The sequence below is a fragment of the Marmota marmota genome, unplaced genomic scaffold (assembly GCF_001458135.2).
Source record: "Marmota marmota marmota unplaced genomic scaffold, marMar, whole genome shotgun sequence".
Lineage (NCBI taxonomy): Eukaryota > Metazoa > Chordata > Mammalia > Rodentia > Sciuridae > Marmota > Marmota marmota.
In genome coordinates this window covers 69,183,484-69,198,722 of record NW_026000026.1, presented here as the reverse complement: position 1 = coordinate 69,198,722, position 15,239 = coordinate 69,183,484, and the positions used below count along the sequence as shown (strand labels likewise).

The 15,239-nt window shown below is 33.6% G+C and overlaps 1 protein-coding gene and 1 non-coding gene across 8 annotated transcripts in view; both read right to left on the bottom strand.

The window, feature by feature from the left end:
* Nucleotides 1-15,239, bottom strand: part of Apc (APC regulator of WNT signaling pathway) — a 120,630-nt gene that overhangs the window by 93,611 nt on the left and 11,780 nt on the right. The gene's annotated exons all lie outside the window — the stretch shown is intronic.
* Nucleotides 10,830-10,966, bottom strand: LOC125619233. Its single transcript, XR_007350733.1, has one exon. It is a non-coding gene; the product is annotated as a small nucleolar RNA SNORA2/SNORA34 family (small nucleolar RNA).

Here is a 15,239-nt window from a genome sequence, read left to right as displayed (position 1 = left end):
ATAAAAAAAAAAAAAAAAAAAAAAAAAAAAAACAAATGAAAAAAATGTTCAACAACTCTAATAATTAGAGAAATGCAAATCAAAACTACTCTAAGATTTTATCTCATGCCAGTCAGAATGGCAGTTATCAAGAATACAGACAACAATAAATGTTGGTGAGGATGTGGGGGAAAAGGCACACTCGTACTTTGCTGGTGGGACTGCAAATTCATACAACCAATCTGGAAAGCAGTATGGAGAGTCCTTAGAAAACCTGGAATGGAACATTTGACCCAGCTATCCCACTCCTTGGTCTATATATACCCAAAGGACTTAAAATCAGCATACTATAGTAACACAGCCACATCAATATTTATAGTGGCTCAATTCACAATAGCTAAACTGTGGAAGCAACCTAGACGCCCTTCAATAGATGCATGAATAAAGAAACTGGTACATATACACAATGGAATATTACTCAGCATTAAAAGAGAATAAAACTATGGCATTTGCAGGTAAAACTGCAAATGGATGGAGTTGGAGAATATCATGCTAAGTGAGGTAAGCCAATCCTAAAAAAACAAAGGCCAAAAGTTTTCTCTCATAAGTGGATACTGATCCATAATGGGGGTGCGGGTGGGGATGGAGAAAATGGAGGAACTTTGATGGGACAACGGGGAAGGAGGGATGGGGAGGGGGCATGGGGGCAGGAAAGATGGTGGAATGAGATGGATATCATTATCCTAAGTACATGTATGACTGCACATAGGTGCGACGCTACATTGTGTACACCCAGAGAAATGAAAAGTTGTGCTGCAGTTGTATACAAAGAATCAATATGAATTCTGCTGTCATATATACCTAATTAAAATAATTAATTAATTAAAAGAACAAAGAACCTCAATAATTGCTAACAACTACTTGATTAACTATACTTTTGGTACATTCACAAATATGTGACATAATTATATAATTCATGATATAAGGTGTAAATGTAGAATATTTTGTTTTATACATGATACCAAGTAACTTTGGGGGAAAGAGTCCTGGGAATTGAAACTAGGGCTCCTAGTACTCTACCACAGAAATACACCCTAATCTTCTGCTTTTATTGTTGATTTTTAAACAAATTATACATGTACACAGAGAAGACCAGAAAGAGATAAACAAAATATCAAGTGTTCTTCCCTGGTGCTTGATTACAAGAATTTTAGTTTTTTTTCTGAATTTTTTAAAATTCCCACAACCTAACACACATAATTTCTCTAATTTTTTTCAAATCCTAAGTATTTCTAGGTTGGATACAAATCCAAGTCATAACATTTGAAGGAGAGAAAGAGATTAATGTTTATTTCCCAACCTATGGTCAAAGGCAGAGTCAGATTTAGTAGAGGACAAGAATGTGTATAAATTGTGTGAGAGGATGTCTTTGTTTCTATCTGTCTTATCTCCTTTTCTGGATTTATGCCTCTTTCTTATGCCTCAGCACTTTCCTTCAACTCATAAACTCTGCTCCCAAATCGTATGACTACTCCTTCATATCCTTCAGGTTTTGGCATAACTGTTACATTTTCAAAGAGACCTTTCATGATCACTTTATCAAGGCTGGTATCATCCCAAATACAAATGTTTTGTATTCAAAACTCTTGAAATCTGAAAAGTTCTGTCTGCCTATGTATTCATTTTTCTTTCTCTGTCATCACTGTTTAACAACTGCAATATAAATTCCACGAGGACAGTAACCTAGATTTACCTGCACTGTTGTCTTTCTTGATTCTAGCATTTAGTTCATTTTGTTCAATATATAAATGTAGATGATATAATAATGAATACAATTCAATTTATAAATAGGAAACTAAGACATGTACAACAAAAGTTTTAATACAAGGTAATATACTGCTAAAGGATGAGAGACTAGATCATTTCTAGCTAGGTAATCAAGAAAATACTTAGAATGACATTTAGGAATTTTCAGGTCAGAAATTGAATCTTAGGTTAAAAATCTCAAACTTCATCCTATAGGCAACAGAAAAATGTTTCAAAAAAGGATACATGATTAGAACAAGATCTATAAAAATTAACAGTACTAGTATCTAGTTCCTCCAAGAAGAAATGATTAGAAATTAAATGCCTATTATTAGTAATTTACAGCTAAATTTAGTGGTAAAAGTGTTTATAACTGGAAAATATGTTTGCAGGGGGAAAAACCTACAGATGCATAGTTTATAAGGAATTTTACTTTATGTCATTCTAGAAATTTTGAGATATTTATTAATTCTATATTGTTAATAAAACCATAAAAAAGCCACCTTTAGAAACCATTTACCCAATAAATAAAATACTCAAATATTTGTGAATAAGCAAGGAAAATTTTTCTCTAAATTCTTAACATATCCTAATCTGATAAAGCTCCAGTTTCATGGCATGCAAATCTTCATTAAGTTTTTTAAATTAAAAGTTTAAAAAAGACTTTGCTGGTTTTTATTAAAAGGTATATCTTGTATAATATTTTCAAACTTTAAACTTAAAACAGTTACAAAATTACTCCCAAAACTACAATTTTACAATATAAACTTATAAAATACATTCAAAGATACCAGTGACTTAAGGTCACCAAATCAACTTTAAATGGGAGGTTATGGTATACTATGAATTTGAGAGAACACAGAATAAGTGCTTTTTTTAGGAAAACTTTTCTTCTGGGAAAACAGTATTAAAATTACCTTAACATTTAATATATAAAATGCCTATATTATTTGATGAACCACTTATCAGTTTATAACACATAAATTATCTCCTTATTATTCATTCAATAAATTGATAAATCAATCAGAACTGATAAGGGAAACCCCAATTTTAACTGATGTTAAAACAAACATAGGACTGGGGTTGTGGCTCAGTGGTAGAGCCCTTTCCTGGCATGCGTGAAGCACTGGGTTTGATCCTCAATACCACATAAAAATAAAATAAAGGTATTGTGTTCACCTACAACTAAAAAAATAAATGTTAAAAAAAAAAACACAGGGCCTAATAAAAGTGTTTATTAAAACCAAACAATAGTATTATTTATTAAACCAGATCCTTGGGTTGAAAGACTTATTTTCATACCAATATCCCCAAATTCTTGCCTTGAATAGGCAACCCTAATAAATACAATTTCCTCTTTCGATATAGATTATCTTTTTTTCCCTTCTTTTTTGGTGCTGTTGATTTAACCCAGGGCCCTTCAAATGCTAACTATATGTTGTGCCACTGAGTTACACCCCCAGCCCAGATTAGCATTTTTAAAACCCAAACTTCATATTTGCTTTTATAAGTCTTTTTAAGCTTTTTTTTGCCAAGTACTCCAAGGTAAGGGTAGAATTATCTGATGGGTCACATAGCTTCTACAGATGCAAAAAGATTAAAGAATTGGACTAAATTTCATTTCACAAATACCTTTCTCAATTGACACCAACCATGAATAAACGTCTTTATCTTATACTATTCTATAGCTCATAAAATAGAATAAAAAGCTTTTTCTCTTTTTTTCAAAGATCTGTTATTTAACTTAAACCAACAGATCTGCTCAATAAAACACTTGGGACTCTCACAGAAAAGGTTGGATACATGTTCTCTTACAATAGTGATCAAAGTTCTTCTTTTTTTAAAGGTCTCCTACGCATTGATAAGGCAATTTGGTAGGATTTGTTAACTATTTTACAGAAACAGTCTATATAAAATCTTACTTGCCTAAAAGCTAGAGGGGTTCCTCCTCCTCTTGAAATATTTTTTTCCTAACACTTTTCTGGCATTAAGAACAACAAAAAAAAATTTTTTTAATACTCAGGAAACCTGATTTCCACTGAGAAATAGAAATGAGTGGCATTTTCTTTTACTGTTTAAATCTTTAACTGTTGCATAGACAGCACTATTTTTAGGGTGTCACCATGATCAACAATAACAACAAAAAATATAAACTACCCTTACCCAAAAATAATACATAATTATCTACTACTAGAAAGACCCCTCAAAAATTAGTATTCTCTGGCTGTGGTTGTAGCTCAGTGGTAGAACGCTTGCCTAGCACATGTGAGGCATTGGGTTTGTTCTTCATTACCACATAAAAACAAACAAACAAAAAAAGCAGTTAAAAAATTAGTATTTCCTATCTTTTGCAGTATTCAAATGCTGACAAAATAGAAATCCAAACTCATTAGCACTGCATGTAAGGTCCTTTCTGATCTGGCCCTTCATACCTCTCCTTCCTTACTACTCTAGCTATATTTCAACCATTTGGACTCCGATGCACTTATCAACAATTTACTCAGTATTTCATCTACTGGAAGATATTTTTCCTGCTTTTCACCAGGCTAATGCTGACCCAGTTTTTAAGATCCAGTGTAGATGTCATTTCCCCAAAGCCTTCCCTAACACCTCCTGCCTGAGTTTAGATCTTCTCCTACAAGCCCCAATATGCTTCCAGACAGTTTACCACTTATCTCACACTTAGGATTATCAACTTATTGGTCTTTCTCAGTAGACTATTTAAGGTCAAGACTCTTTTTGTCTTATAAGTAATCATTATATTCTCAATAGTTTTATTTTAGTATTCTGCCTGGTCCAGAGTAGGTCCTCAAATACTTATAAATTTCCAATGAACTACCTCTCTCCTACTTTGAGACCCAAACCTGTGAAGCTGTCTCTATCCCAAGCAGTCTGGTACTTCTCCCTTTATTCTCTGAAATCAGTGATGGACCCAACTTATACCTATTTCCCCCATTAGACTGTGAAATTCTGAACAAGGAGCTCTGTGTTCATCTTCACAATTTTAACAGCATTGTCCCAAGAACCTAGTAGAAATTAAATATTTGTTGAATGAATGAAGAGCACACCTTAAAAAATACTGGTAAAAAAAAGAACAAGCATAGGACAAACTGCTAATTTCTTTTTTATTTTTCCATATTTACTAATAATGAGACCAGAAAACTCTAGAAACATTTTGTACATGCTTTAGGATTAGGGATAGGGAGGGAGCCATTAAAAGATCAAATACTGCAACTTGGGAGGCTGAGGCAGGAAGGATCATAAGTTTAAGGCCAGCCTCAGCAATTTAGTGAGGCTCTAAGCAATTTAGTGAGACTCTGTCCAAAATAAAATGTGCTGAGCATGTGGCTCAGCACTAAAGCACCTCTGGGTTCAATCCCTAGTACCCACACCATACATCAATAAATTGGTCAATCAGTCAGTTAAATACTCCCGAGACAGGTCCTTATCACCTCAATTCCTGAAATGCTGTTTATTCTCATCTGAATTTGATACTTATTTCTAACCATTAAGCTCTTGATTCCCACAAAATTGCCAGTACCTTAAAAACAGGGAGGTACTACTTTAATTGCCTGGCAAAACAGAGGAGGGGCTGTAATGGTAAGAAGGAAAACCTACTCTAGAACAATAAGGAGAGATGAAATGTTTCTGAGATCCCAAATTCAAAAGGTGAAAGAATTTTCCTCTAGAAATAGTGTTATCCAATCTTATATGGGGCTCTTATGGCAGTTAATACTGCACATGAATTAAATGGCCTTTTATGGGAAGAGCTTGGGATATAATCATCATGATCAACAATGTTATTCTTATGGGACCATGCCAGATGTTTGGAGTTTTGAACTCCAATTCCTTCTCCTCCATGTTTTCCCGCTCCCACAAAAGAAAACCCAAATTTCACAACAGGCTTGATATGGTGCTTAATATATTTACTAAAATAACACAAATTTATGTAACTCACAAAATCGAACTGTATACTTTAGTACTACATATTAAAAATGCAAGATTAATGTACCAATAAAATAATCAATTTTCTGTAACTTCAAGCTCTTCAATTTGATTAAAACCTGATGACATCACTTTCTTTTCAGCTTTCTCAAGGGGAGATTTTTTTTTTTTTTTCACTTATATCTCCTATACTTTAAGTCAGGAGGCAGGAAGAATAAGATACTGAAGAGGTCCAAGAAAGCAAAAGATGTGCTCCCTGAGTCCAGTTACCACCTCCAAACCATTTCTTTTACTTTATTAAAGACCCAAGATCTTCTACTATATTACGCAAGTCTGTATCCTCTATTGTAACAATAATTCTCCTTTTTTCCCCCTTGGTACAAGGGATTGAACCCAAGGACTTTTAACCACAGAGCCACATCCTCAGGCCTTTTTATATTTTATTTTGAGACAGGTCTCACTAAGTCATTTAGGCCCTCACTAAATTTCTGAGGCTGACTGTGAACTTGTGATCCTCCTGCTTCAGCCTCCTGAGCTCTGGGATTACAGGTGTACGCCACAGGCTGTATTCTCCATTCTTATCTGCATTATCAATCTCAGTAATTTCAAAGTCTGTATCTACTACTCTGGCTTCACAGTTCATTAATTACTTCCCAATACTTACTTCCTTGATCCACTCAAGACTCCTGTCATCATCAATAATGGCATCAACTCCAAAATCTTAAACAAAATCTCAATAACTAAATCTCCCATCTTTGAAATATCCTTTTCTTGACCTCTATCTAGTTCATTCTACTATTTCCAAATTCAACATTCTTTTACCTTATTGAGTTCTCCAATCCAATAAAATATGTTCTTATAATTTTCCACTATTCATTACCTTCATCTTTACTTTCCTCTTTAAAGTCAACAATAACCACTCCTTTCAAACTTCCAAATCTCTTATTCCTCTTTCCCTTTATTATATTTACCTGCTAAAATCACAACTTTGGTTGAACTGAGCTAATTCACTTTTGCATGTCTTCACTACAGCAACTTATTACACAGCAAGAGGGATAACAGGACTGGCTGTTTCAGAGTTATAAACTAGAAAGGGCAGTCAACACTGCGTAGAGGAGTACTCTAGTTCCAAGAAAGTTTTCTTTCCCACACTCTAAATAAATTCTTCATGTCTTCTTTGTCTCCTCAAACCTGTAACAGACCTATTTTACTACCTATTCCTTTCTAAGTTAAAGGACTACTACACTGAGAATACAAAAGCATTGAAGAGAAATTCCCTTACATTTCTCCTATAAACTTACTTCCTTACTGTATACATATACGTACTTCTTTACTGTTTAAGTTCCCTGCTCCCATCAATGGTTAATACCTCCATTTGTGGATTTCAATTACTCTTGTCTTCTTTAAGAAATCAAATTTTATTAAGTCCCTCTCTCTGCTATATAATAATTTTCTTCTTTTTACTGGATTATTCTTATGAACACACAAACATGATCTAGTATTACTCATCTTTACAAATTCTTCCTTGACCTTAAACTCATCTTTCATTAGATAGGATCCCATTTTTTTTTTTGCTTCAATATCACACCAATATTTCTTCATCTAGTGGCTTTCATTTTCTCTCTCTAGTTATCCTAAGCCTAAACAATTTCCTTAAGTGCAACTGTGAGGGACACCAATAATTACTAACATGACCAAATTCCATTATCTTAATATTCTTAGTAAAATTTGATAAAGCTAATTATTCTCTTCTTCCTTAAATATATTTTTTATTTTAGCTTCCATTACACATTCTCCTGGTTTTCCTCCTTCCTCCATTTTCATTTAATGGCTCTGTTTCTTCACTAGTCTAATAGATGGGAGTACCCCAGAGCTTGTTCTAGGATTGCCTTCTCTCTTCATTGTTTTCTCACTTAATCTCATGGATTTAAATGTCAACTAGATGGTGCTAAATCTCAAATTTATATCTTCTTTCTAATACTCTCATCTGGATACGCAACTATCTCTCTGATATTTTATGTTGAAGTCTAAATGAGACATTTAATCTAAACATACATTCAATCCACACATCTCCATGCTCCCGTATCACTCCACACAAACACCTTATAGAATTAAATTTTTCAAATTCTTACTCCTCTGAAGATTACCATCATACATAACAAATGGTTAATTTTTTTTCAGTTCCATCTTACAATCCACACTATTCTAGCAACACAAATATTCTATTCTTAAACTTATAATCAGAATTCACAACTTTGTGAATGAAAGATACCCTATATCCACTAAGATCTGGATGACACTTGGATCCAATGGCTAGACTGAAGTAATAATATCTACAGTAGAGGGAACTAAGATTTTTGTGTATTTGTGATGGCTAATTTTCTGAATCAACCTGACTGGTAAAAGATATCCAAATAGTTGCTAAGCATTATTTCTGGATGTATCTATGAGGGTGTTTCCAGAAAAGATTAGCATTTGAATCAGAAGAATGAGTTAAACAAGACTTGTCCTAAGCAATGTGGGCATGCATTATCCAACCTACTGAAAGTGCAGACCCAAAGAAAAAAGGAAGAGGAAGGGTGAATTCTATTTTTTCCATTGGGCCGGGACATCTATCTTCTACTCTAGGACAGTAAGAACTGGTTCTCAGGGCTTCCAATTCCAGGACATTCATCAGCCCTCTCATTACTCTCCACTTCATTCTCAGGCTTTCAGACTCATGAATTACACCTGCATTTTCCTGGGTCTTCAGCTTACAGATAGTACTTTTTGTGGGGGTAAGGGGGAGTTACTGGGGATTTAACCCAGGAGCAATTTGTCACTAAGCTTCATCCACAGCCCTTTGCTTAGGGACTTTCTAAATTGCTGAGGCTGGCCTTGAACTTGTGATTTTTCTGTTTCAGTCTCCTGAGCCCCTGAAATTACAGGCATGAGCCACTGTGCCTTGCCAGACAGCACTTATGAGGGACTTCTGGGCTTCCATAACCCCATAAACTCATTCTCACAATAATCTCTTCTCTAAATGCCTCTCATGCATTCCCCCCTCCTTCCTATGGGTTCTGTTTCTCTGAAGAACAGTCTAATAAAGCTAGAAAATGTGTATTGCAGTATCTAAGAGAAACTGGGTGTGGTGGTGCATGCCTGTAATCCCAGCAATTCCAGGGGCTGAGGCAGGAGGAATTAAAAGTTTGAGGCTTAGGAAGACACGGTCTCAAAATAAAATAAGGGCTGGGGGTTCAATTCCAGAAAAAGAAAAGGAAGGAAGGAAAGAAGGAAGGAAGACTAACATTCAAATACTTAAGTTGTTTTAGGCCACACCCATTTTAAACATAAAATTCAGCTTTGTCAGGAAAACAGACTTTTAAAATACCATATCTTGCAGCAGATATTACATGAATATGGTACACATTTTAAAAAGTACAAGAAAACATGTATGAAACTAAAGTAAATCTATACTTGTTCCTCAACCATCTATAGAGGCAGAGGTAGTCACTATTATCAGTTTCTTTTCTGTCTTTTCGAACTCTAGTCCTCAGAAACTGCTACAGACAGTCTGGACAAAAAAATGTATATTATTATAGTAAAATCTAATTTGTGCTTTCATTAAATATTAGTATTATAGAACATGACATACTTAGGAATTTTGAATGATATTTAAGCTATATTTCTAATTTCAAAACTTTATTATAAAGCAGATACTAGACAAGGATAAACAGCCTTCCATTTAAATCTGATCATATAATAATACTTCAGTGTGGAAATCTAACAGAAGTGAGCCCATGGTAAGAGGTAATTAGGAACGAACAGGTTAGGTGTGTCAGATTACAGCCGTATAAGCAGATGGGTTGTATGGAATTTCCATTATGGATTACCAGCGTAAGGTGAGAGAATCTAGATATTTTACTAATTCCCTGTTTACATAAGCAACTTTTATTGACTTTACTGGGGCTAGAGGATTCACTTTCACGTTCACTTGCTCACTCACATGGCTGGCTGGCAAATTGGCAGTGGTTTGGACCCCAAGTTGGTCTCTCCACAGGGTAATTTAAGTATTCTCATGACAATGTACTAGCTGGTTCCAGAGTGAGCAATATATAGAGACCAAGGCAGAAGCTACTATGTCTTTTATGATCTATCCTTATAAGGAGTATTCTATTACTGTCCTGTAATACCTTACTGGTCACCCACATAGGCTCTATTCAACATAGGCGAGAACTAGGAAAGCCATGAAAAACCAGAACTCCCCCATTTAAGTAAGGATTAAAGCAGCATTCTTGTTTTTAGTGTCCTGGTAATCTCAAGGTGAGTTTGTACAAAAAGGTCTATGGCTTTTACAATGCTATACAACCTTTTTATTATTTATGCCCTACTTAGGAAAATGCTTGTTTGATTATCAAGCTTTTTGCAGTAATTTTTAAAACTATATTTACTCTCTGATGAGAAAACATATTATGCAAAGACACTAATACTAGCTTTCTCTTTGATGGGGGCAGGGTATAGTATTGGGGATTTAACCCAGGGGTGCTCTACCACTGAGCAACATCCCCAATCCTTTTTATTTTTTATTTTGAGATGAGATCTCACTAAGTTGCCCAGACTGGACTCAAACTTGAGGTCAATCCACAGTGCTGGGAACTGAACCCATGCCTGTTAGTAAGTGCTCTACCTCTGAGCTGTATCTTTAGCTTATTACATTTTTTAGCCTACCAAATAAGACGCTATCCTGATATTTTATTAATACCCACTATTAAATTTAAGGCCAAGAAGCAAGTTAAGTGTTACAACTCTAGTAACAACCAAGATGACATGACAAGAAACAAACTGGCTTTGGTAACATAAAAGTAGAATATGGTTTTCTAAATTTTGTGTACAGGTGAGTTTTAGAAAAGTTACCTGATAGAAGCTCCCTGTATCACTTCAGAAAATATATTTTAAAAATATATTGTTAAAACAGTTTGTTTTCATTCTGTAAACATAAAAACTAAATCACAAGAAGGTTAAATGATTTGTCCTAATTTAGTTAAAGACAGAGCCAAACACTTGAATCCAGTTTTCTTTTTCTATTGAACCATGGTCAACAATTCTTTTTTCCCCCCTTCAGATGTTTCTTTCTATTGAATTGACTATTACACTTCTAAAGTTCTGAAGTAGCCAACAGACCATAAAAAGACATTACTTTAGGCTCCTGCTTGAAACCAACAGCTTCAACAAACTTCTGGCCTTGATTCAGGGCCAATCAACTAATTCCTACATACAAATCTGAATATATTTACCATTAACAGAAAGATATCAACCATGATAGCAGTGATTGGTCCTTAATTTCAATAAAAATAGTCTACTCTGGACAAATAACAAATGAGTATAAATGTATTAAGTATGAAAAAATTTGCATGCCTTAATTAAAGTAAATGATGATTATGGATAACATAAATAATGAACCAGAAGCCACAACTACTAGGTTTACATAGGGCCTTCAACAACTTCATTAAAAACAGATTAAAAAGCCAAGTAAAAGATTTTAATCTGCAACTCAGTAAAACTGAAATAAATTTTAAAAAACCAAAAAACTATTATAGTCGGGCACACCTATAATCCCAGTGATTCAGGAAGCTGAGACAGAAGGATAACAGTAATTTAGTGAGGCCTTAAACAACTTACTGAGACAAATAAAAATAAAAAATAAAAAAGGGCTAGAGATGTAGCTCAGTAGTAAAGCACCCCTGTGTTAAATCCCTGGTACAAATAAAACATACACACACACACACACACACACACAAACATTACACACAACAATCTACTTTACCAGGCATATATAAGTAATATATATCAAACATAGATGAAAGGGACCCTTTTCCCATCTAGCTATTCTTATCAATTCCTTACATTTAACATTTTGTCAAGAGAATTTTCATGGTTTAAGTCTAGTTCTTAAGGTCTTAAGAATAATAATATTTAATTAACAGGCTGTCACCTGAATTGAGATGTAAATTTTCTGTCAAAGATCTAATTCTATGCTAAGTCAAGAATCTCATCAGTCCAATATAAACTAATAGGAAATCAAAACACATAATAACTTATCATCAAATATTATTAAGTTGTGGGAAATTTTTTTTAACAATATGTAATTCCAGAAAGTACGACAGTGAAGGAATAACTGAATTTTGAAGCTACCATGATATGTTATATTGATAAACACACCTGATTTTTCTACCATATCACTTGGTTTTTGAGTAAGTATTACATTTCTGTGAAAATTCCTACTAGTTTCAACTGAGACCCAACTTAATAGCTGGTTAGAATTCATGTGTTCTCGGTGAATATTCAACCAAATTAGTACAATAATTAAAATAAATTTGTAGATTTTGTCCATAGTGACACTTTTCCAACCTGTAAGTTTACTTATGGCTGACACATCTTCAAGTGCTGTTGATATATAAAATGATGTATGTTAGAGAAGGCAAAGGAAAAACTCTTATGTTAAAACTAAGAAACTCTTGAAGAAGTGCTATTGAAATACTTTAAATTATATCAGTCTCTGAAATTAAACTATGGCAAAGACAAGATAAAAGAATGACTTAGAAAACATGGGTAGAATGCCATAAACCTAATTAAAGATACCAATATCAAGATCTAATAAACACCAAAGAACACAATAGGGAAAATGTGTGTTATAGTAGTAAGGCAACAATAACAAAATTTTGGAAACGAGATAATAAGAACATTGGCTAAATATGTAAAATGCTATTATAGCAGCAGCACAGTATCATTCATACACTGTCTGAGGTACTTACTCTAGAATAATTACTGCTTTACAGAGGGTATTATTGAAGTAAAAATCTTCAGAAAATGCATACGGGTTGTGTATCCTAATCTGAAAAATCCCAAATACTCCAAAATTCAAAACTTTTGGAGTGTTGACATGATGTTATAAATGGCAAATTCCACACTTGACCTCATATGACAGCTCACAGTCAAAATGCAGACACACTAAAAATACCACATAGGAGCAGAGGATGTAGTCAGTGGTAAAATGTGTGCTTAACATATGCAAATCCCAGAGTTTGATCCCTAGCACCATAAAAAGAATTTTAAAAAAACATATAAGATTACTCAAGACATGCATACATATATATTCCAAATTTTAAAAAATTAAAAATCCTAAATACTTTTAGTCTCAAGTATTTTTTAGTAAAGGATACTCAACCCATATGACAGTCTACTCAGGAATAGCACAGACATTAATAAATGCTGAGATTGAAGGCCAAAACAGTTTTACATCTGAATTTAGTCACAGATAGAAAACTTAAAGAAATTAAAATACTAGACTAATGAATTTAACTTAGGAAGTCTAAAATTAATTGTTTGTAATGAATATATGATTAATCAAGGTGCATTAATAAATCTCAGTATATTAATAAATTAATTAATCAGCATTAATAAATCTCAGTATATTGTTATTGATAAATCATCAGCTATACCTAGTAGAATGATACAGCTGAAAAAACCTTAAGGAATTACTAATAAGGGGGAAAGTCTGAATTTTAGTCTACTATAACTTAAGCAAGTTACTCACCTCCCTCGGGTTTCTGATTTCACACTCCTAAAACAAGATGAGTGGGATTGGAAGGCACAAGAGAGATTTTACCAAATCTAGAGTTACTTTTGATTCTAAAATTCTCTCTCCTCCTCATTTCATCCCTCAGTTTTCTAAAGACAAGTGAGCAAATCTAAAACAAAGAGTTATTTCAATCTAACAAAGCAGGGAAGTAAAGAAACTATAATTAACATGAATCATCAACTTAGTGTCTTCTTTTAGCAGAGAAAAAACAAACAAGTAAACAAATTCAGAAGTTCTAGGCTTCCTTATAAGAGGTGTTTTGCATTTTGTTGATGTATCAATTTAAACGCAAAGAGAGATGGTATTTCATACTAATAGCTATGACTTATAACAAGTCAAATCGTTATTAAATTTTCATCACCATCCTCCCACTCAAGAACTGCCCTCAAATGAATGCCCACATTAATGTAAAGACCACTATAGTTTAGTTTGCCTAGAATTTCTAATCTGTATGTTTGACTTCCATTTTTATCTTTTTTATTTATATATAATAGCAGAATGCATTACAATTCTTATTACATATATAGAGCACAATTTTTCATATCTCTGGTTGTATACATAGTATATTCACACCAATTCGTGTCTTCATACATGTATCTTGGATAATAATGATCATCACGTTCAACCATCATTAATTACTCCATACCTCCTCACTTCCCCTCTAACCCTTCTGCCCTATCTAGAGTTCGTCTATTCCTCCCATGCTCCTTCTCCCTATTCCACTATGAATCAGCCTCCTTATATCAAAGAAAACATTTGGCATTTGTTTTTTTTTAGGAGTGGCTAACTTCACTTAGCATTATTTTCTCGAACTCCATCCATTTACCTGCAAATGCTATGATTTTATTCTTTTTTATTGCTGAGTAATATTCCATTGTGTATATATGCCACATTTTTTTTTTTATCCATTCATCTATTGAAGGGCATTGAGGTTGGTTCCACAATTTACCTATTGTGAATTGTGCTGCTATAAACATTGATGTGGCTGTGTCCCTGTAGTATGCTGTTTTTAATTGACTTCCATTTTTAATGGATTTAACGCTGAATTAAAATTTAAATTACATATGTAATATTTTAATAGTTCTTTATTTAATTAAGCCTATGGCATTCTACCCATCTCTTTCTTGTCATTCTTTTCATTTCTTCTGATATCATTTTTACTGTTTCAATAGCATTCAATTTACATTAATGTAAAGACTACTATAGCTTAGTTTGCCTAGAATTTCTAATATATATATTTGACATCCATATTTAATGGATTTAATTCTAAATTTAAATTTAAATTTAAATTACACAGGTAATATTTTAAAGATATATTGATAAGAGTAAAAAAATCATATTTTGTCCCTGAAATGTGAAAGAATACAAAATAAAAATCAGGACATCCACATAGCACAAAAAGAATGCTAATCTTAATTATGAAAAATAAACTCCAGGGGCTGGGGATGTGGCTCAAGCGGTAGCACGCTCGCTTGGTATGCGTACGGCCCGGGTTCAATCCTCAGCACCACATACAAACAAAGATGTTGTGTCTGCCGAAAACTAAAAAATAAATATTAAAAAATAAAATAAACTCCAACTTCCCCCAAAAAATACTACAGGACAAACTTGTTTATAGTTCCTTCTCAGCTCAGTGTATTCTCCCTCTAACCCCACATAATCCTACTCCCAAAATGTTTATATTATGTTCTGTTTGCTTACAAAAAGGACAATTCCTGCCCCAATGTGCTATTCACAATATCAAATATTTTGATTTCTCTAATGAAATAAAATAGCTTCTGCCTCTTTCCCTTGGGAGTTTTGCAAATAATAAGAACTAGTCTGATCTTAAAAAAAAAAAAAAAAAAAAAAGTTAAACCACAGCTTAATTGTTTACCTTTCCCAGGTATTC